This window comes from Elephas maximus, chromosome 7 (assembly GCF_024166365.1).
Source record: "Elephas maximus indicus isolate mEleMax1 chromosome 7, mEleMax1 primary haplotype, whole genome shotgun sequence".
Taxonomy (NCBI): domain Eukaryota; kingdom Metazoa; phylum Chordata; class Mammalia; order Proboscidea; family Elephantidae; genus Elephas; species Elephas maximus.
In genome coordinates this window covers 87,410,871-87,432,156 of record NC_064825.1, presented here as the reverse complement: position 1 = coordinate 87,432,156, position 21,286 = coordinate 87,410,871, and the positions used below count along the sequence as shown (strand labels likewise).

The 21,286-nt window shown below is 41.1% G+C and overlaps 1 protein-coding gene and 1 long non-coding RNA gene across 4 annotated transcripts in view; both read left to right on the top strand.

The window, feature by feature from the left end:
- LOC126079669 (uncharacterized) overlaps window positions 1-21,286 on the top strand; it is a 202,421-nt gene that overhangs the window by 159,208 nt on the left and 21,927 nt on the right. The window lies entirely within an intron of this gene.
- LOC126079673 (uncharacterized) lies at window positions 2,701-13,270 on the top strand. Its single transcript, XR_007518231.1, has 3 exons — window positions 2,701-3,670; window positions 4,248-4,530; window positions 7,225-13,270. It is a non-coding gene; the product is annotated as an uncharacterized LOC126079673 (long non-coding RNA).

The window sequence follows — 21,286 nt, the reverse complement described above, 5'->3', positions numbered from 1 at the left end:
GGTATATATAATCTGGACAGAACTAAAGGTGGTAAGTCTTGGTGGCTGTTTAGTGTCCTGGTATTTCTGTTGTTGTTAAATCAAACACACTTTCCAGGATGCACAACTTGGTAACCTTGATCAGAGTTTTTAGCTGCAACCCAAGAATTTAAGCACTCTTTTTAAAGAAATATTATATTATCTCGTATCTTATGACTCTTCATAATATCAGCTTGTCATACTACTCATAATGCGTGACTGGAGTTGAAAAAAATGGTTTATTCTATATAGTTTTTAACTCTTGTTTGTTCTCCATATGCTTTCACCTCCCATAAGTCCCTATATTCTTTGTAGTATTTACTTTTTGAGAGCCATAGGTTGTGAAAAATTCTGTACTTTTCGTAGTAATTGTCTTTATGTGTACTGTGGGAACGGCTATGTGTGTATTTAAATATTCAGTTGTCTAGTGTGATGGAATTGATTGGACTCCGTGCTTGTTCTGTTACTAGTTAGTAACCAGTTAGTTACTGTGCCTCTCTGAGACTCAGTTTCCACAGCTATAAAATGAGGATAATGGTATTTACTTCATAGAATTATTCTGAAGTTTACATTAGGTTGCATACTATTTGAATACTTGACAAAAGCCAGGTAGTTAATGAAGTTAGATCCTTTCAAGCCCTGTTCAGCAGAAGCTCTAAGATGAAATATACCATAGTGGTAAAATGATAAAAAAGACTCCAGACAGCCATTAGAGAAATAATTACTTTGTGAAATTTGCAAACTTTTGACTACTGAGGTTTAAAAAAGAAAATGCAAAAGAGGCCATATATTTTAGATATTTTTATGGAGGTTGTGAAACATTTGAATTGAGCTTTGCTGCATAAATTAAAATTTTAAATCAAAGTAAAATTAGAAATAGAATATCTATGAACTTTTCAAGTGTTTAGATAAAAAGCCAAACTATATACCATTTTTGCAAGTTTGTATTTTTTTTTTTTTTTAAGCCTACAGCTTAATCAAACTAGGGCAGAATGATTGCTTTGCAATGCCAAGATTCACTTCAGAGATGTCGACGAATTTTCATTGCATGTAAACAGCAAGGGCTAGCAAAGTGTCAACAGCATGCTTCTTTTTTAAAAGGGAAAAATCCTACGAGAACATCTTTTACTGGAGCATTTGCCTGTATTGTACAAGGAGAGCCACCCACTGACACAGTCATCATGGTATCAGTGTCTCCATGTGGTATCTGCACGTGGTATGATAATGTCAGCCAGCCATGCCCTGGTCGAGTGCCTGTTATAAAGGGACTTAGGAAGGACTGGTATTTTGCTATCCATGATTTGGCTCAGATGCTAAACAAAGGTCATCTGTTCTACTCAGGGACAACTTTTGTGAGACCTGAAATTTATGCATTTGGGTGGTCCTATTTTGGCACAATGGTTAAGTGCTCGATGGCTAACTGAAAGGTCTGTGGTTCGAACCTACCAGCAGCTTTGCAGGAGAGAAGTGTGGCAGTCTGTTTCTGTAAAGATCACAGCCTTGGAAACCCTATGAGGCAGTTCTGCTCTGTGCTATAGAATCGCTATGAGTCAGAATCAACTTGATAGCACTGGGTATACAAACCCAGTGCCGTTGAGTCAATTCCGACTGATAGCGCCCCTATAGGACAGAGTAGAACTGCCCTACAAAGTTTTCAAGGAGGGCCTGGCAGATTCGAACTGCTGACCCTTTGGTTAACAGCCGTAGCACTTAACCGCTACACCACCAGGCTTTCCTGTAATGGGTATACAACTGGGTATATTTTGGCACAAGTGGTTTGCCATTGGCAGCTGCTAACCTAAAGATTGGAGGTTCAAACACACCCAGCAGCAGCACCGAAAAAAGAAATGGCAAACTGCTTCTGTAAAGATTATAGCCAAGAAAACCCGATGGAGCAGTTCTACTCTCTGGGGTCTACTCTGGATGTGGGGTCTTGGTGAATTAGAACTGGTTCTACACAGTTTTTTTTTTTTTTTAATGAAAAAGAATATAAAATTATAAATACAAAATTAGATTCAAGGGAAAAAAAATAGATCCAGGGACTTGAAAGGGGCCCCTACAAGTAAAGACTGGGAAGCTTCAGTAGCCTCGTAGTAAATCCTTCTTTTCTCCTGTCCATTTCAAGAGTGAAAAGTGGCAGGCATCTTAGAGACTGATGGGGAGGTTAAGTTTAAGGTTGGTAATGGTGGATCATCCCTCATCTCCAGTGGCTGAGCAGTTGTCAGAAAACTGGGAATTGCAAAAGATGAATTTGAGAATGAACGCCAAGGTGTTTTCTAATTATAATTTGTGTTTCATTACACTGTATAAAATGTCAATACTAAAATCATTTTTAAGCTAACAAAAATACCAAGAACTACTACATAATTTGTTTTCTATGTGCATATGTGGTCTTTTAAAATAACTTCTGCATAGTCAAGTATTTCACATAGATCATGATCTCCGGGCTCCTTGTGAATTCCAAGCTACTGGAATGTTTTTGTAGAGGGGGAAGCATAATTGTTCCTGTGAGTTCTGTTATTAACATACGTATCGGAAGGCTGATTTAAAAAATTTCTGTTTGAAATCGGTTTGGGAATTTATCATTTAGCTATTTTAATCTTCATGCTTACGTCAGTATGCCAACTCTCATCAAAGTCTTTTGGCTATTTAAAAAATGTAAATGCTGTATTTCACTTTCTAAACATTCTTTGAATTGAGTCAAGGATGGATTCTAGAGTCTGAAAATTCAGGTTTATTTTGGGCACCCTCATAGGATCTTAGGAATAGCACTCATTTTTCTCTTCTACACTTTTTCCTACTGGAACGTTTGCTAAATGCCTTGAATCAATTGATGTGTCCTCAGGGCAGCACAGGGCTCTGTTTCTGGAGAACTGCAAAATAATCGTCCCCTTTCCCTTTTGGCATTTCTGCCTTTGGTCGTTCCCTTGCCTGGATCCTATGAAACATTGGCTAGTTCCAAACCCCCCACCCTCCTGTTTTGCTCACAGGCTGCCTGCTTACAACAATTGTACAATTAGCAGGGAAGCACATGCAGATAATAAAAGAATTATCATAAAAGCACTAAACAGAGCAAATAACATTTCAGGCTGGATTTAATCCCAAATACCTGGCGCTCTGAAGCAGGGAGGTACAGAAACCAAGAAGCCAAGAAAGACAGCACCCTGGTTAACTGTGGAGGATTGGAATTACACACACACACACATATACACACAGGCAAACACAATGCCCAAATTTAGACATTAGTCAGGTCGGCATGCAGTAAGTAAATACTGTAAATTCAGAGCTAAAAAGGGCTGGGATAAAAAAAGGTAAGCCTTTTAGGTTTAATGTAGCGTTAAAATGCTTCTGCGGCCTAAGGATGTTGATGGAGAGACCCGGGTTAGGAAGGAGGGAAGCCTTCATGAGGATGGGACCCTGTAGTCTTAGATAGGGCTTTAGGGCAAAGAGCTGAGCTGTGATCTTGCACTTGGCCTGGACATCTACATCTCTGTGCGTCTGTTTCCTTAACCAAAAACTAGGAATAAAAATACTTGCTCACATTATTAAACAACTTCTACCAAGCATTTTGCGATGATTTTTCCTGATGAATCAGAGCCCATCGGGGTGTGTCCTGGAGGACAGAAGCCATTGCCTGTATTCTAACTAATAAGTAAGTACATTTTAATCATAGTAATAGCTAATAGTTCAGTGTTTACTCTGTAGTAGGACTGAGATTTAGAGAGGTTAAACATTTTCCCAAGTTCACATGGCCAGGCAGAGCTTGGGTTTGAAATTACCCAGTTTGATGCTGAATTAAGGATGCTCAGCTCCTGAAAGGACCTGGCCCTGGAGTGGGCTCCACTGTGGTCTCTTCCTCCCCCTGGGCTTCCTTGAGGGTGTTATCACAGGAGGGTGGCTTTGGTCAGACCCTGTGGACACCTTGACGTATTTCTGTTCTTCAGCCTGATGCAGCTGAGATGTGTGATAAGCCTGGGCTTGCAGACCAGACAGTTAGAAAGAGCAAAGACAATTCTGTGTGCTCAGAGGAGAGGGCCGAGTTTCTGCATCTAAGTCCAACTGCCTTGTTTGTTTTGCTCTGGGTCTGAGGGTACTTAAGAAGCTTGTGAGGCAGGGCTGGGGGCTGATACATAATAAATGGGTCTTCGTTTTTCCTTCTCTTTCTTGTACATTCTAATAAGGCATTGTGCAGAGTGGAGAGACAATGACTTATTAATTATATTTTCCAGATGGAATGGCAGCCTAAGGGATAGTTTTCTATCGAAAATGGACACTGAAAATGCAGAGATGCCCAAAATCTAGTAACTGACCTGAATGTTTTCAGGTTTGCAGTTAAGCTTGAAAAAGCTGCTGAGTCGGAGCCAACGGTTTCCTTTTCTCAGAAATCAGTTTTATGCTATGAATAAAATAGCTCTTTATCAACAATCTTCAGCCTCAGAAATTTAATTTTTACAGACTTCGGTCAGGAGACTAAATTATATTATTGCATCTGTATCACAAGATTCTTTCCAGGTAATTTTAAACAGTGCTCCAAGAGCATGAGATAAGGAAGGGGTCCTTTGTTTTGATAGAGGAATTGTTTACAATCTGCCTGGTATTTGTGCCTTAAACGCTCAGAGCTGTGTTTTTACCTAGGCAGCTTCCTCCTGCCTATAGGTTGGATAAGACTTCAGCACACTATGTTTTTATACCCAAAGTAAATGGAGCTGTTCGGCAAAGCCATAAAATTTTTTCCCCCCTGCGTTCTATTTAATCTTCTAAATAAAGCTTCTGAACTTTAGAAAACAAATCACCGGCCTCCAAAGGTTGCTGGAAGTTATTATTTTTGTTTGCTTAACGTGAAGAAAAGCTGATCTTCCAACACATCACAGTGTGTGTGTTTTTCTCCTCTTGGCGTTAGGGTATTAGTCCTCAGCACAGTATATGCTTATTAGCTATTTTTCCAGTTTTCGTGGTGTGTGTGTTAATAGCAGAAGGGGATTTGCTGATTAAGAAGGAAAAGAGAGGGAGAAAATTTCTTATTACATAAAATGATTCTTTGTACATGATTGTGTGGGGCTTCATTGGGGGAAAATCAAGCAGGAAGTAGAGGTTCTAGATGTTTATAGGTTAACATCCCATAAGTGGCTCTGAAATCCACCCTTCCCAACAACCTTGGGGTGGCTAATTGCTGGAGCTTTGCAGCCATTGGAGTGACCTCATTTTCCCCCAGCATCGACACTCACAACAGGATAATGCTCACCCTGATAGAAGTGTCACAGTGGGGACTCAGCATAATTTGCTGATATGATATCAAAAAGAGCATTAAGGTAATTACATTTTGCACTTGTAATATTTCACAGGCAATAATACAGTAGAAAATTGCACTTTTTTTGGTAACCTGATCATTTAAAACTTTTTTTTTTTAATGGAGCGGCAATGAAGCTGACGTATTTGATGGGTTGTTGTTTCTTAAATGTGTGCTCAGTTTATAAATGCATAAATGCAGACATTACTCCAAGCATTTGACCAGGGTTAAAAGACTGAGAGTGGTAAATGGAACTGTTTCAATGGGTAGCATAAAAGTTGTTTTTTAATCATAGTAGCAGAGAGATGAGAAAGGATAAGAACCCCCTTTGCCAGAGGCAGGTCACAATATAGAAACACAGCATTAAAAGGTCAAGGATATGGAATCTATGCTCCCTTCTCCCACCCTTGCTGTGTGACCTCATGCAAATTACTAAACCTCTCTGAGCTACTCTTTCAAAGAGTAGTACTGGTTAGACTGATCTCTCTCAGACCATCCCAGCTGTAATATCTGTGATTCCAGAAAGAAATTATTATTTTCCTATTTACTTATTTTTACTTTGTAAAACATTTTCTGGGTAATTTTTTTTTTTTTTAATCCTGGGTTTTATTTCACCACATAGATAATTTTTGTTTTTTCCAAGGGAATATCCTAGCTCTCTGAATATTACAGCTTATACGGAAGACCAACCCTATATTTCTTTGTACTCTTGACATTTTGGCAGTAGCTGCTGGTGAAAAACATTACTGATTTAACTTCACCGTAGAAACCCTCTTCTTTTGTTCCAGGTGGACTTGGTCAGGAATCTCAAATGTTGCCATTTTCTTATACCGCTCGGGTCACAACTCTCTCATTCATGCATTCATTTGGCAGATCTGTATTGAACGGCTACTATGTACGGGCAGTATGTTAGGCTCTGAGCATACAATAGTGAACAAGACATAGCCCCTGCCCTTGTGAAGCTTCATCACAATAGGATATTTTTCAGTACAAGAAGCAGAAACCCACTCATTGCAGCTAATTTAAGCAAAAGAGAATTTATTATCAGGATATGAGGGCATCTTCCATATGCCAATGGCAAGAAGTAAGGCTGGGTATCACTGGGGCTGGAACAAGGTTCTTCATAGCTTTCAGGACCCAAGACAACTTCTCTTTGCATATCTCTCTTTCTGCATGTCATTGCTGTGGCCATTTGCTTCATTCTTATCTCTGCAGACCATCTTTTCTACAGACTCATCCACTTGCACACAGGGCCCACTACTACTAGCTCACATGACAACTTTGTACAAACTAGGAAGAGGTACCCCTCCAGGGCAGCTGGATTTCAGTGCTCACTTGCCCCTCAATTGGGTGCCTTCATATATACCCTGCTTGGCCTTATCCTGGCTATCCCAAAATGGTGTCCTCAGCCCCCAATTCCACATGACTTCTAGCAAGGCTCCGCACAAGTAAATGACTGTGTCTCCATGTCCCAAATTCAGTTTCCTCAGAGGAGTTGGACTAGGTGTCCATCCTTCATCCCATCTGTTACATCTATGGTGGGCGAGGAACAGACACATGATAAATGGCCCTAGGAAGAGACACGGTGCATCTCTAAGAACCACACCTCTGCCTGGAGTGGGCTGATGCACTCCGAGAGGGTATACACTGGATGGATGCATGGTATCTGAATCAGAGGGAACTGTGTGGAATGTTACATGTAACCGAGTCCTGGTCTTATACCTAAAGCACTCAGACCTAGTGGATTTGGAATAGCATAATGTTGGATATTGATGACCTCTGTGCTTGCTCCAGCGTCAGGGAAACTTTGGGGTCTGCTGGGAGCCTGGCTTTGAACATCCTGATCCTATAGCCTCATTTGAGACTGAGACTCCTGCTTTGGGCATTTCATAGCTGTCTTTTTTCTGTATATATGGCAGTTCTCACTGGGTCACTAAGACACAAGGAAGCAAGGACAAATTGTGGAGGAAGACGTCTACATCTGTTGGAATGCAACCCTCAAAAATCTCTGTGGATGCAGAAGAAGCACCAGTGAAATGTGCATGGGTCCATCTGCAATATCCTTTTATTCCTGCCAGCTGCAAGGCTTCTACATGAAGATCTTTCTTAAAAGCCTATATTAGCTTCCAAGGGCTGCCGTAACAGGGTATCCCAAACTAGGCGACTTAAAACAATAGATGTTTATGGTCTCACATTTCTCAACGCTGGAAGTCCAAAATGAAGGTGTTGGTTAGGCTATGCTCTCCCTGAAGAATCTAGGGGAAGATCTGTCATTGCCTCTTCCTAGCTTTTGGTGGTTCCTGGCGATCCTTGGTGTTCCCTGGCTTGTGGATGCATCCATCAGTCTCTGTCTGTGTTTTCATATGGCTGTCTTCCCTCTATGTGACTCTCTCTCTGTGTCTCTTCCCTTCTTTTTATAAGGATATCAACCATGTAGGATTAGGGCCCACCTTACTCCAGTATGACCTCATGTTAACTAATAACATTCTCAAAGACCTTGTTTCCAAACAAGGTCACTTTCACAGGTACCAGGGGTTGGGACGTCAACATATCTTTTTGGGAGACACAATTCAACCCATAACAAAGCCTATTTTAGCTGTTTTCCTGAAAATAACTGAGAAGATTCTGTCTAGGAAGTGTTACCTCCTTATGCAGTGAGTTGTGTCAGGGGATCTTGTAAAACATCCAGTATTTTTATTTAAAGAGGAAATAACAAGAAAGAATTCATATGGACTTGCCCCACTGAGAAGTTGGTCTGGGTCAGGACAGCTCAGTGAGTTCATGCTTTGACCTTATATCTCTGTTCCGGACAGGTAACAATGAGACATAAAATATTAAAGTAGAAAACCGAAAAACTATAAAAGGCATAGCTCAGAAATAAGATAACTGTGCCAGAAATGCAACATGAACATCATGAGTGGGACTGGAGACAGAGAATGGTGATTTAGGAGGTCTGCTTCTGCGGGGTAACCCCTGGTGGCATAGTGGTTAAGAGCTGTGGCTGCTAACCAAAAAAGGTCGGCAGTTCAAATCTATCAGGCACTTCTTGGAAACTCTATGAGGCAGTTTTACTCTGTCCTATAGCGTTGCTATGAGTCAGAAATGACTCCATGGCAACAGGTTTGGTTTTTCATTTTTATTACCTCTGAGGAGTAAAAAGGATTAACAAGGCCATAAACCAAACCCATTGCCGTAGATTCCAATTCATAGCAACCCTGTAGGACAGAGAAGAACTGCCCCATAGGGTTTCCAAGGCTGTAAATCTTTACAGAAGCAGACTGGCACATCTTTTTCCCATGGATTGGCTGGTGGGTTCCAACTGCTGACCTTCTGGTTAGCAGCCAAGTACTTTACCCGCTGTACTACCAGGGCTCCTTCAACAAGGCCATGCTCACTGCTGTTTAAGGCAGCGAGCATAGAGTGTGACTCCCTTAATTGTGAAAGGAGGCTAAAAAGTGTTGATCTGCCTGAGGCTATGGCAGAGTTTCTCAATGTCAGCACTGTTGACAGTTTGAGCCAGATAATTCTTTCTAGTGGGGTTATCTGAGCCTTACAGCATGTTTAACGACATCCTGGCACCTACCTACTAGATGCCAGTAGCACCGCCCCCCAACTTGTGACAATCAAAAAATGTCTGCACCTACATAAGTGGAAAAACATACCTTGCTCATGGACAGGAGGACTCAACATTGTGAAAGTGTCTATTCTACCGAAAGCAATCTACCTATATAATGCAATCCCGATCCAGATTCCAATGGCATTTTTTAATGATATGGAGAGGCAAATCACCAACTTCATCTGGAAAGGGAAGAGGCCCCGGATAAGTAAAGCATTACTGAAGAAGAACAGAGTGGGAAGCCTTACACTACCTGATTTTAGAACCTCTTATACCACCATGGTAGTCAAAACAGCCTGGTACTGGCACAACAACAGATACATAGACCAATGGAGCAGAACTGAGAATCCAGATGTAAATTCATCCACCTATGAGCAGCTGATATTTGACACAGGCCCAAAGTTTGTTAAATGGGGAAAAGACTGTCTCTTTAAGAAATGGTGCTGGCATAACTGGATATCCATCTGCAAAAAAATGAATCAAGACCCATACCTCACAACATGCACAAAAACTAACTCAAAATGGATCAAAGATGTAAATATAAAATCTAAAACGATAAAGATCATGGAGGAAAAAATAGGGACAGCGCTAGGAGCCCTAATACGTGGCATAAACAAAACAAAACATTACTAACAGTGTACAAACACCAGAAGAGAAACTAGACAGCTGGGATCTCTTAAAAATAAAACACTTATGCTTATCAAAAGACTTCATCAAAAGAGTAAAAAGACAGCCGATAGACCGGGAAAAAAATTTTGGCTACGACAGATCCGTTCAGCATCTAATCTCTAAGATCTACAAGATACTGCAAAACATCAACAACAAAAAGACAAATAACCTGGTTAAAAAATAGGCAAAGGATATGAACAGGCACTTCACCAAAGAAGACGTTCAGGCAGCTACCAGATATATGAGGAAATGCTCACGATCATTAGTCATTAGATAAATGCAAATCAAAACTACGATGAGATACCATCTTACCCCAACAAGGCTAGCATTAATCCAAAAAACACAAAATTATAAATGCTGGAGAGGTTGTAGAAAGACCGGAATACTTACACACTGCTGGTGGGAATGTAAAATGGTACAGCCACTTTGGAAATCGATTTGGCACTTCCTTAAAAAACTAGAAATAGCAGTACCATACGATCTGACAATCCCACTCCTTAAAGTGTATCCTAGAGAAAGCCGTCACGTGAATAGATATATGCACAGCCATGTTCATTGCAGCACTGTTCACAATAGCAAAAAGATGGAAACAACCTTGGTGCCCATTAACAGTCAAATGGATAAACAATGAAATACCATGCAATGATAAAGAACTACAGTGAATCCTCAAGACATCTCATAACATGGATGAATCTGGAAGACATCATGCTGAGTGAAATTAGTCACAAAAGGACAAATATTGCATGAGACCACTATTACAAGAACTCAAGAAAATGTTTAAACACAGAAGAAAACATTCTTTGATGGTTATGAGGGTGGGGAGGGAGAGAGGTATTCACCAACTAGATAGTAGACAAGAATTATCTTAGGTGAACGGAAAGACAACACACAATACAGGGAAGTCAGCACAACTGGACTAAACCAAAAGCTAAGAAGTTTCTTGAATACAATCAAATGCTTTGACGGACAGAGTAGCAGGGGCAGGGGTCTAGGGACCATGGTTTCAGGGAACTTCCAGGTCAATCGGCATAACAAATTTTATTAAGAAAACGCTCTGTGTCCCACTTTGGTGAGTGGCATCTGGGGTCTTAAAAGCTAGAGAGCGGCCATCTAACATGCATCAATAGGTCCCAACCCACCTGGAGCAAAGGAGAATGAAGAACACTGAAGACACAAGGAAAATATTAGCCCAAGAGACAGAAAAGTCCACATAAACCAGAGACTCCATCAGCCTGAGACCAGAAGAACTAGATGGTGCCTGGCTACCACCAATCACTGCCCTAACAGGAAACACAACAGAGAGTCCCTGATGGAATGGGAGAAAAGTGGGGTGCAGAACTCAAATTCTAGTAAAAAAACCAGACTTAATGGTCTGACTGAGACTGGAGGGACCCCGGAAGACATGGCCCCCGGACTCTCTGTTAGCCCAGAACTGAAACCATTCCCAAAGCCAACTCCAGACAAAGACTAGACTGGACTTTAAGACATAAAATGATACTAGTGAAGAAAGTATTTCTTAGCTCAAGTAGATACATGAGACTAACTGGGCAACTCCTGTCTGGAGGTGAGATGAGAAGGTAAAAAGGGACAGGATCTGGCTGAATGAACAATGGAAATCTGGGGTGGGAAGGAAGAGTGTGCTGTCACATTATAGGAAGAGCAACTAGGGTCACATAGCAATGTATTTATGAATTTTTGTATGAGGAACTAACTTGAACTGTAAACTTTCATTTAAAGCACACACACAAAAAAATGTCTCTAGACATTGCAAGATGTCTTTTGAAGGAAAAATCACCCCGGTTGAGAACCACTGTGCAATGGTTATAAGAATGATGGCAGACTATGGAGGCTGGAGAACAGAGTTTCCCAAGCATGAATTGAACTAAGATGTCTACCATATCATGACCAGATCTATGATATCCTCAATAATGCATGGGACCAAAAAAAAAAAAAAAAACCCATTGCCATTGAGTCGATTCCAACTCATAGCAACCCTGTAGGTTGGAGTAGAACTGCCCCATAGGGTGTACAAGGGGCGGCTGGTGGATTCAAACTGCTGACCCTTTGGTTAGCAGCCATAGCTCTTAACCACTATGCCACCAGGGTTTCCAACATATGGAACAAGATCCCTGAAAAGCCATTAAAAGATCTGATTAGGGGTATCCTAGGTGGAGGTAATTTCAAAGCTGCCAGACAAGGAGAGTTAAGCAAGCAGCAAAGGCAAACAAGCTAAAAAGTGAAATGAGAACAGGTGAATATGAATATGAATAAGAGCCAATTGCAAATCTAGGAAATAAAAAAATAGTCGTTGAAACAAAAAAAAAGTAATAGAATAAACTATTCAGCATAGTTGAAGAGTTAGTGAATTGGAAGATAGCACTGGGGAATTAACTCAGAATATGGCATATTCTAACAAAACAATAAACAAAATAACAAGAGACATGGAGGATAGATCAAGGACACCAACATAAGAAATGGCAGAAAAACAGTATCTGACAAAGAACTGAAGAAAGACAGGACATCTTTAGGTCCAAAGAATATGCCATATTCTAAACCATCAATATAAAGAAAAATTTATAGCTAGATCCATCATCATGAAACTGCCATGCATATAGGAGAATGTCTTATTAGCAACAGTAAAGTCCAGAAGACAACAAAGTGCTATGTCAGAGTGTTGAGGGAAAATAAAGGGTCAAGCTAAAATTTTCTACCCTGTTAAACTATAATTCCAGAAAAGGTCTGCAAAACTGTTCCTTAAAGGGGCAGTAGTAAATAGTTCAGGCTTGCAGGTCATATTGTCATTGTCATATGCTAAGACCTGTGTCACATTTGGGAGGAAGTGTAGAGATTTTAGACTTTGTTTACACATATATAATTAAGTAGTTAGGTTAAAATATTAAGGGTAATCGTTGGAAGAAGAGAAAAACAATCAATAGCTTCCAAATCAACAAAATAAAAAAGAGAAATACAGAATCTTTATCAAACTAAAAGAAATCAGAAAAAGAGGGGAAATACATAAGCCAAGAAAATGGATACCCAACAGAAAACACAAAGTAAGAAGGCAGAAATAATTCAATAATCACAAGAAATATAAACTAACCTATTAAATGACAGGTCTATCAGATTGGGTCAAAACAAAATAAAAAATAAAACACCCCAGAGTCAAGCTAGATTTTGGCCCAGAGCTCTTCTAACAGGCTCTCTACCATAAACTGCATTAGAAAATGAGGACCTTCAGATTATTCCTCCCACGCTGGCTAATGTCTAGATGCTACAAAAAAATAGATAAATTCATCCAGTCTCTTCCATGAACTGGTAACTCAAAAGTGAGCGAGTTGTATTAGAAGATATCTAAGGTATTTTCAAATCTAAAATTCCAAGATTTTATGCTTTCCCCCAGATGTGACATCTTTGTGGGCAGAGCTTTGTACCTACATTCTGAGCATCAAGGACACAGTGATTGGTACTGACCACTTGATGGAGGCTGGCCTTATCACTTGAGCATTTGGCATTGGCAATGCAGTCTTGATTTTCATGTTGTTACTGGCCTACGTTAAGCAGCCTTTTGCAGATGGACAGATACTTGTTATTACCATACGCTTATAGGCAACATGGAAATTGACCTGTAAGAGGCAAGAGAGGGCTTTTTTCCTTCTAATATGTTATGAAAGTTTGATCAAAGTGGGAATATTCTGTCATGGGTGATTAGTATCAGCTCATATTAAAATTCACTTTTCCTAATTCAGTATGAAAAGTACCAACATAAGAAAACTTTGCTATGAGATGGAGAGGATACAGAGTGATGTCATATACAAGTTCTAGTGTCTCCTCCTTTCTGAAAGAAATTTTTTCTCAGAAGAGGTTAGCCCTCTTTTTTTCCACTCTTATAAAAATTCTTGAGTTAGTTGGGCCATGTACCCCACATCCCAGAGACATGGCAGATTTCTTCTACATTTTCATTCACAAATGATAATAATAATAATAATGTTGATCTATAACAACCACGTATTGATTGTTAACTGTGTGCCAGGCACTAGGCTAAGGTCCCTCTAATACCCTATTATACCATTTTACATACTTGGAAACTGAGGCTCCGAGGGTTGTGGCCTTGCCCAACCAAGCTCACACAGCCGGCAAGCAGCAGTGTAGGACCCTAAACCAGCACGCAGGACTGAAAATCAGTTATGTAGGGTAGTGTCTCTCAGGTGTGCAGAATGTAATTTTTCCAAGGGATCTTGTAGACTCTAGAACAGAGTTTCTCAACCTCGGCTTTATTGACATTTTGGGCCAGATAATTCTTTGTTGAGAGTGCTGTCCTGTATATTGTAAGATGTCTGACAACTTCTCTGGCTTTTACCCACTAGATACTAGTAGCAGCCTCCCTCCCCTGCATCCAGTTGTAGCAACCAAAACTGTCTCCAGACATTGCCAAGTGTCTCCTGGGGAATATAGTCGCCTCCGGGACAATGCTCTTCAGTCTTCTTCCAGAGTGCCTCGCACAGCCTGATGTAAGTCCTGCTTCCTTCCTGCCTTGAGGACATTTGGGAGGCACTATCGACTCGACGGCACTGGGTTTGGTTTTTTTGTGTGTGTGTATTATTTGCAGAGATGGGAGTACAGGCAATCCTCGAATTATCTTTTCCTAAATCTGTCTGTAAGTCGAATTGGTACTTAAGCCAGAACAGTTAGGTACAGTTCGTATCTAGTATCAGTTAGTCAAATGTTTGTCTTAGTATATAGTATATAATGTGCTTTTCTATGCATAAAAAACATTAAAGAAACACGGATACACTAAAACATCTTTAACATACTAATAAAAAAGAAAAAATTTTTTTTAACATACTAATACAGTAATAATAATAATATTTTAATAGGTGTCCACAAAGTAGCACCCATTTGTTATTTATGAATCGTCGTGTGTTCCTTGAATTTTTAGTATGATAGGCTTTTTGGGAGTTGGTTTGTAACCATGGGTTGTATATAAGTTGAACGTTCGTAACCAGGGGACTGCCTGTAACTCTTGAGTTTCATTTCGGCAGAGATGGGAGTAAACTAGTTGCTATCCAATGGATTCTGGCTTATGGAAACCCAGTGTGTGACAGAGCAGAATTGTGCTTCACAGGGTTTTCAGTGGCTGACTTTTTGGAAGTAGTTTGCCAGGACTTTTTTCTAAGGTGCTTCTGGGTGGACTTGAACTTCCAACATTTTAGTTAGCAGCCGAACATGTTAAGTGTTTGTACCACTCAGGGACTCCTAGATGGAAGTAACTCTTGAGTTTTGTTTCTGCTGAGGGTGGGTTTCCTGAGTCATGAACTTTTGCTGTGATAAAGGTATCCCAGCTTCTATTAGTCCAATAAAAATGAAAGACTCCTTTGTCTCTAGTAGAAGACATGGTGGTTTATCTGCCCAACTCCTCTTCCTGGGAACTGCTCAGTATGTCCACAGGGCAGCCATGTTTCTGGCCATAGCTTACGGGCTCAGGGTAGATATTTTACTCACACTGGGTCAGTCACTTCTGTCTCCCAGGAATTTGGAAGTAGGACTGTGGGTTGGAAGTAGGACTGTGGGCAAGTCTTCCCTTACACTAGAACTGTGACCGGTAAACTTGGCAGCTCTGGCGGTCATCTTACTGTCCGGTGGACTAACTGTTATAGAGTTGTTGTTGTTAGGTGCCTTAGAGTCAATTTTGATTTGTAGACACCCTATGTGACAGAGTAGAACTGCCCCACAGGATTTTGTATGCTGCAATTTTTGCGGAAGCAGATCGCCAGGTTTTTCTCCCTCAGAGCAATGGAAGGGCTTGAAACACCAACCTTTAAGTTACCAGTCAAGCCCTTAACTGTTGTGCCACCAGGGCTCCTTGATATATAGTAAAACCTGTTGCCATTGAGTCAATTCCAAGTCATAGTGACCCCGTAGGATGGAGTAGAACTGCCCCATGGGGGTTCCAAGAAGCAGCTAGTGGATTCCAACAGCTGACCTTTTGGTTAGCAGACAAGCTCTGAACCACTACCTGTAGTGCCCAGACCAGCAGCATCAGTATTACCTGGGAAATGGTTAGAAATGCAAATTCGCAGGCCCCACCCCAGACCTCCAGCTTTAGAAACTCTGGGGTGTGGCCTAGCAAGCTGCGTTTTAACAAGTCCTCCAGGTGATTCAGGTGCTCGCTAAAGTTGGTATACAGGGAGAGAGAGATGGGAGGGAATGTGATTCATGGGATGGAGACAGAGAACTTCCTGTGAATGAGATGTCTCAGTTCCAACTTCTAGTTCTTCCTCATACTCAGCCATGCTCCTGCCCTCAGGCTTGGTGAGGTACTTCTATGTCCTAGTAACAAAATCCACTTTCTTTTTTCTTAAGTTGATTGAAGTCAGTTTCTGTTGCTTGCAACTAAAAAGTCCTTACTCACCTCACAACATGACTGTGTACAATTCATGTAGAGAGAAGAATCACATGGAGCAGTGTCCCCACAGCTGCTCAGGAAGAGATTGTAATTTTATCAAGGACTCCTGAAAATATTTAAAAGCTTCAGAGAAAATATTCCATGTTTTTTTCTTATCATCAGGAGCAAGAATTGTGTGTGTGTGTATCTATTTAAAGAAGCCCATTTATAAAGTAAATACCTTTTTTCCTTATCTATCTTTGTATATTTTATTCTTCAGTGTTCAAGCCTTGGCGTTTTCCTGACTTTTCCCTCACTCGTTTCTCACAGGTTAAGCTAGAGTTAAAAATAGATCTCTATTGGCCAACAGATATTTATTGAACGTCTATCGTGTGCCAGGTATTTGAAGATTTAGTAAATAATGGTTTCCACATAGTTTCCTCTCAAAGAGCTTAGAGTTTTGTAAGGAAGAATGCAATTATCTTACTGTTTTAAGTTATAATACGTTTCATGTACGAGGTTTCAAGGAAAGTTAGAAAAGAGAGTGATGAACTTCCAGGGTGGGGAAGTGCTGGGAAAGAAGAGTGGTGCTTGGAGAAGACTTTCAGGAAGATGCTTTCCCTGAATTAGGCTTGGAAATACGATCAGGTGTCCACAAGGCAGAAAAGGCAGGGGAAGGAGAGTGTTCAATTTGTGGTTTGCAGGCACCACCAGGGAAGAATTTGATGTTTCAGTGCTTACTCCCTTCTTGATTCTGGCTGATTTGAAGTGTTACGACGATATGGTATAATATATAAGATATGATATGATAGCTGCTATCAAGTTGACTCTGACTCATAGCTACTTTATGTACAATAGAATGTAATACCCAGTTCTGTGTCATCTTCAAAATCACCAACATGTTGTAGTCTGTCATTGTGGCTATTGTGGCAATCTGTTTCATCAAGCGTCTCCCCTGCCCTCACTGACCCTCTATTTCACCAAACATGTCTTCTTCCAGCAACTGATCCCTCCTGATGGCATGTCCAGAGCAAGGAATTTGACAATGTTTTGCTGTGATCCATAAGGTTCTCAGTGGCTAAATTTTGGCAGTAGATCACCAGTCCTTTCTTCCTATTCCGTCTTAGTCTGAAAGCCCCACTGAAATCTGTCCACTGTGGATGGCCCTGCTGGTCTTTGAAATATCAGTGGCATACCTTCCAGCATCATAGCAGCACACAGCCACCACAACATAACAAACTGACAAACGGGTGGTGGTGAAGTGCTGTAGTATCATATAAACATTGAAAATAAGCTGAAGACATTTCTAAATTTCATGAAGTAGTAGCTTCTAGAAACTGTCCCCATTATATCACCAGCACTTTCTTTTTCTGGACACAATTTATTAACCGTACTTTCAAGATGACACGGCAAAACATACTGGCCTTTTAAAGTCGTGCTTCTAAGGAGAGTAGACTGTATGTTGGTTTATCTCAACTAGGAGAAAAATAAAGAGTATGAAGGGGGAAAATCTCTATTAAGTTTTGTAATTATAATATGAAAATTCAGTTAATTTCTTTTATCATAGTGAGTCATTAAAGACTGAAGTGGGTTCCCAGCCTTTTGTTTCCAGAACAATCCCCTAGAGGCTTAGCGCTCTGTCATCCGGATGGGCCTGATTAAAGAAGGGAACCTCTATCTTCAGATTACTGCTCTCTGTCATTAGCATTACGTTATCTTGCTCTTCAGACTGATTTTTAATTTTTATGCTCGCAATTATAAATGATTTACAGGGACATTCATCGCCCGACCTGTCCTGAGTCATTAAATTCACCTAGGTTGAATAGCCCGATGTGCACCTGAAATTAACCAAATCAGTGACATTATCTGGCTGGATTTTTCAGAGGCTTTAGAAACAGAGAAGAGACTCCTTTCTCTCTCTCAACTCCCAGGCTTAATGGGAAAATATTTTTAATTGATAAAAGAGGTAATTAGCCAAGGCTAAGAGGTGCACACTAATTGTGCTGTATGTCTTGCAGAGTTAGTTTGGCCAGGATTTCTGGAAAAGAAGGGAACATGACCCAAATACAGTATTGGTTGCAGTCACATGAGGCTAGTTTGAATGAGTTTTACGTGCCTGAACCAAGTCTAGGAGAAGAACTGCGATAGCATTTATTGCGTACCTATTACATGCTGGAGCCCTGGTGGTGCAGTAGTTAAGAGCTCGGCTGCTCACCAAAAGGTTGGCCATTCGAATCCACCAGCCACTCCTTGGAAACCCTGTCGGGCAGTTCTACTCTGTCCTATAGGGTCACTATGAGTTGGAAGGGACTCTACAGCAATGGGTTTGGTTTCACTATGTGCCTGTGTTCCCCTCATTGTTTCTTTTGTGTTGTTTTGCTGTAAGGAATGGAAGGCTCTTCACGCTGGCTCAGATGAAATGGGGACTGTGATCTTACTCAGTCTAAGACAGAAAGTGGAGAGCTGCTGGGCCGGAAGTAGGAATCAAGGGCAAGCTCTCTCATGTTCTTTCTCTATCACCCAGGAGTCACATTATCCAGTTCTTACTCTGTTTCTCTCTTTCTCAGGGCGTCTATTAGCCTCCCAGCTCTCTTTTTATCTTGGCTGGCTTCCTCTGCTCTTCTTCTTTGTGTTTGGGTCCAAATAGGCATTCCACCTGCATTTACCCAGGGCCTTTTACCTCACCTTTTCACCACTGCCTGGCAATAGACTCTGCCTTTCTTCTTCTTCTTTTTTTTAATTTCATTGTAATGAAAAATATATAACAAAACATTCACCGTTTCAACCATTTTTACATATACAATTCAGTAACATTATTTCTGTTCATCATATTGTAAAACCATCACCACTACTGGCTTCCAAATTATTTTCATCACCCTTAACAGAAACTCAGTGCCCCTTGAGCAATACCTCCCCCGTTGCCCCTCCCACCTGCCCTTGGTAACCACGAATAAACTTTATCTCCACTCTTCTTGGTTGAAATTCTCTATAGAATGTCAGTGGTTTCTTACCAGCTAGGGGATTGTCTGCCCTTGGGAATACATCCCCTGTCTGCTGTGGTCAGAAGGGACAGGAGTTGTGTGTAGAGAAAGTAGAATGGAAATAACAGTATTTTTTTTTATTTGGTGTATCTTTAAAACAAGTGAGATCCTCCTCATTTGACAGATGAGGAAACTGAGGCTAATGGAGGTTATGTCATTTGTTGGAGGTCATACAGCTTGTGTTAGAGGCAGGAATTAGGGCCAAGGCCCGTCTGACCTTGCTTTCCATTTGATGTGCTGACTCTCCGACAGCCCTGCTATTTGTCACACAGGTGTATGGGCAGGGGTGGCTCAACACACGGGCCGATGGCTGGTTAATTAGGTTGGTTTCCTAAGACTGCCATAACAAACTACCACAAGCTAGGTGGCTTAAAACAACAGAAATTTATTTGCTCACAGTTTTGGAGGCTAGAAGTCCAAAATTAAGGTTGGCAGGACCATGCTCCCCATGAAGCCTCTAGGGAAAGATCCTCCCTGGCCTCTTCCAGCTTCTGGTAGCTCTAAGCCTTCCCTGGTTTGTGGTAGTATAACTCCAGTCTCTACCTCTGTCTTCACATGGCCGTCTTCTCTCTGTGTCTGTCTCTTTTCTTCTTTCTAGAAGGACACCGATTATACTGGATTAGGGTCCACCCTACTCCAGTATGACCTCAGATTAACTGATTACACCTGCAAAGACACTATTTCCAAATATGGTCACATTCTCAGGTACTGGGGATTAGGACTTGAGCGTATCTTTTTGGGAGACACATTTCAACTTGTAACAGGGTCCCAGTTACAGCTTGAGCAATGTAGACAACACCAGCTTCTTTCCCATTTTCTTCTTCCTGTGTCTCTTAAGGGACGTTGAAAGAGCAAAAATCAGAGATAAAAAAGAAGATATCTTAATTCATATTGGGCTTTGAAAATAGTCCAGAGAAAATCTGGTTGAAGAGTCATAACAGATGTATGTAGGGCTTTGACCATGAAACCTGATAATAGAGGGGAGCAGAAATAAGAGCTTAGCTGCTAACCAAAAGGTTGGCAGTTCCAAATCTACCAGCCACTCCTTGGAAACTGTATGGGCCGGTTTTACTCTGTCCTATAGGGTCGATATGAGTCAGAATTGACTGGATGGCAATGGGTTTGGTTTTTATTTGTTTTCAGTCCCAGAGGATGGCGACCTATGCCTCGATTTACCAACTTTGGAACTTACTAGCTAGCTGTATGACTTTGGGAAAATCACTTAGCCTTCCTGATCCTCTGTTTCCTCATCTGTAAGATGGGGGTGATATAATTACAAAAATTGTTTGAACAGTGTGTTTACCACCAAGTACAGTCCCTTATACACAGAAGTCATCCAGTAACTGCTAATTCCTCCCTCCTTCCCATTCTTGCCAAGATGAGACTCAAGGCCTGATCCTTTAATAATTGTAGCCTCGGCATTAACCGTTAGTCCAGTTCTGAGAATCTCTGGAAAGTTCAACTCATCACGGAACTCTAGCTTTTATTTATCCAGCATCCCTTCCCTCCTTTAGGTAACAGCACCCCATTCCTTGGTGGACTGTGTCCCTTTTCACCCGTATGGTTCTGGAGAGGCTGCTACACTCAGGCCTAGGCAGTCATAATCCCCCTCTGTATGGCCTTGTTGATTGAGCCAGAGATTGGCACGTGACTTAGGGTGGGCCAATGAAAATTTATATTCAGATGTTGGTAGACAGGAGCTCTCTCTTTTGGGGTGTTACGCTGGCATGATCTAGCCTTGAACTGTCCTTGCTGCAGGAGGAATTGTCTGCAAGAGCAAAGAGAAGCCAAGGTAGAGAGGAAGCAAGACAGAGCTAATTTCTGAGAACATCGCTTCAATCCTTAGAGTTTCTAAGGCCACCCTTAAAGTTTCTCAAGTTAATATGAGTCAATAAATTCTCCTTTTCTGCTCAAGTCCTTTGAGTTGACTTTCTGTCACTTGCAATTGGAAGAGCGTTTAGGGAAACAGGGACTCAATTTCCCCTAGTCAGTTGCATAGTTCATGTCCCAGTGATGATGCATTCCAACCAGAGCCATATTGCCATTGGAGGCCACAAAAAGCCCCTTGGAGGAGTGGTACTGCCACAGTGATGTTCTGTTTTCATTTGCTTGTGGTCTACCAGAAAGTAAGCATGAGCTCAGAGGACCATTTATACCCTCTCCCTTCCTTAACTCCCAACCTATAACATCAGCACAAATGAAGTGTCCCTTACCATCAACTAGCACCATTCACAGCCATGGCCCTGCACACCCATTCATCTCTGACTGGATAC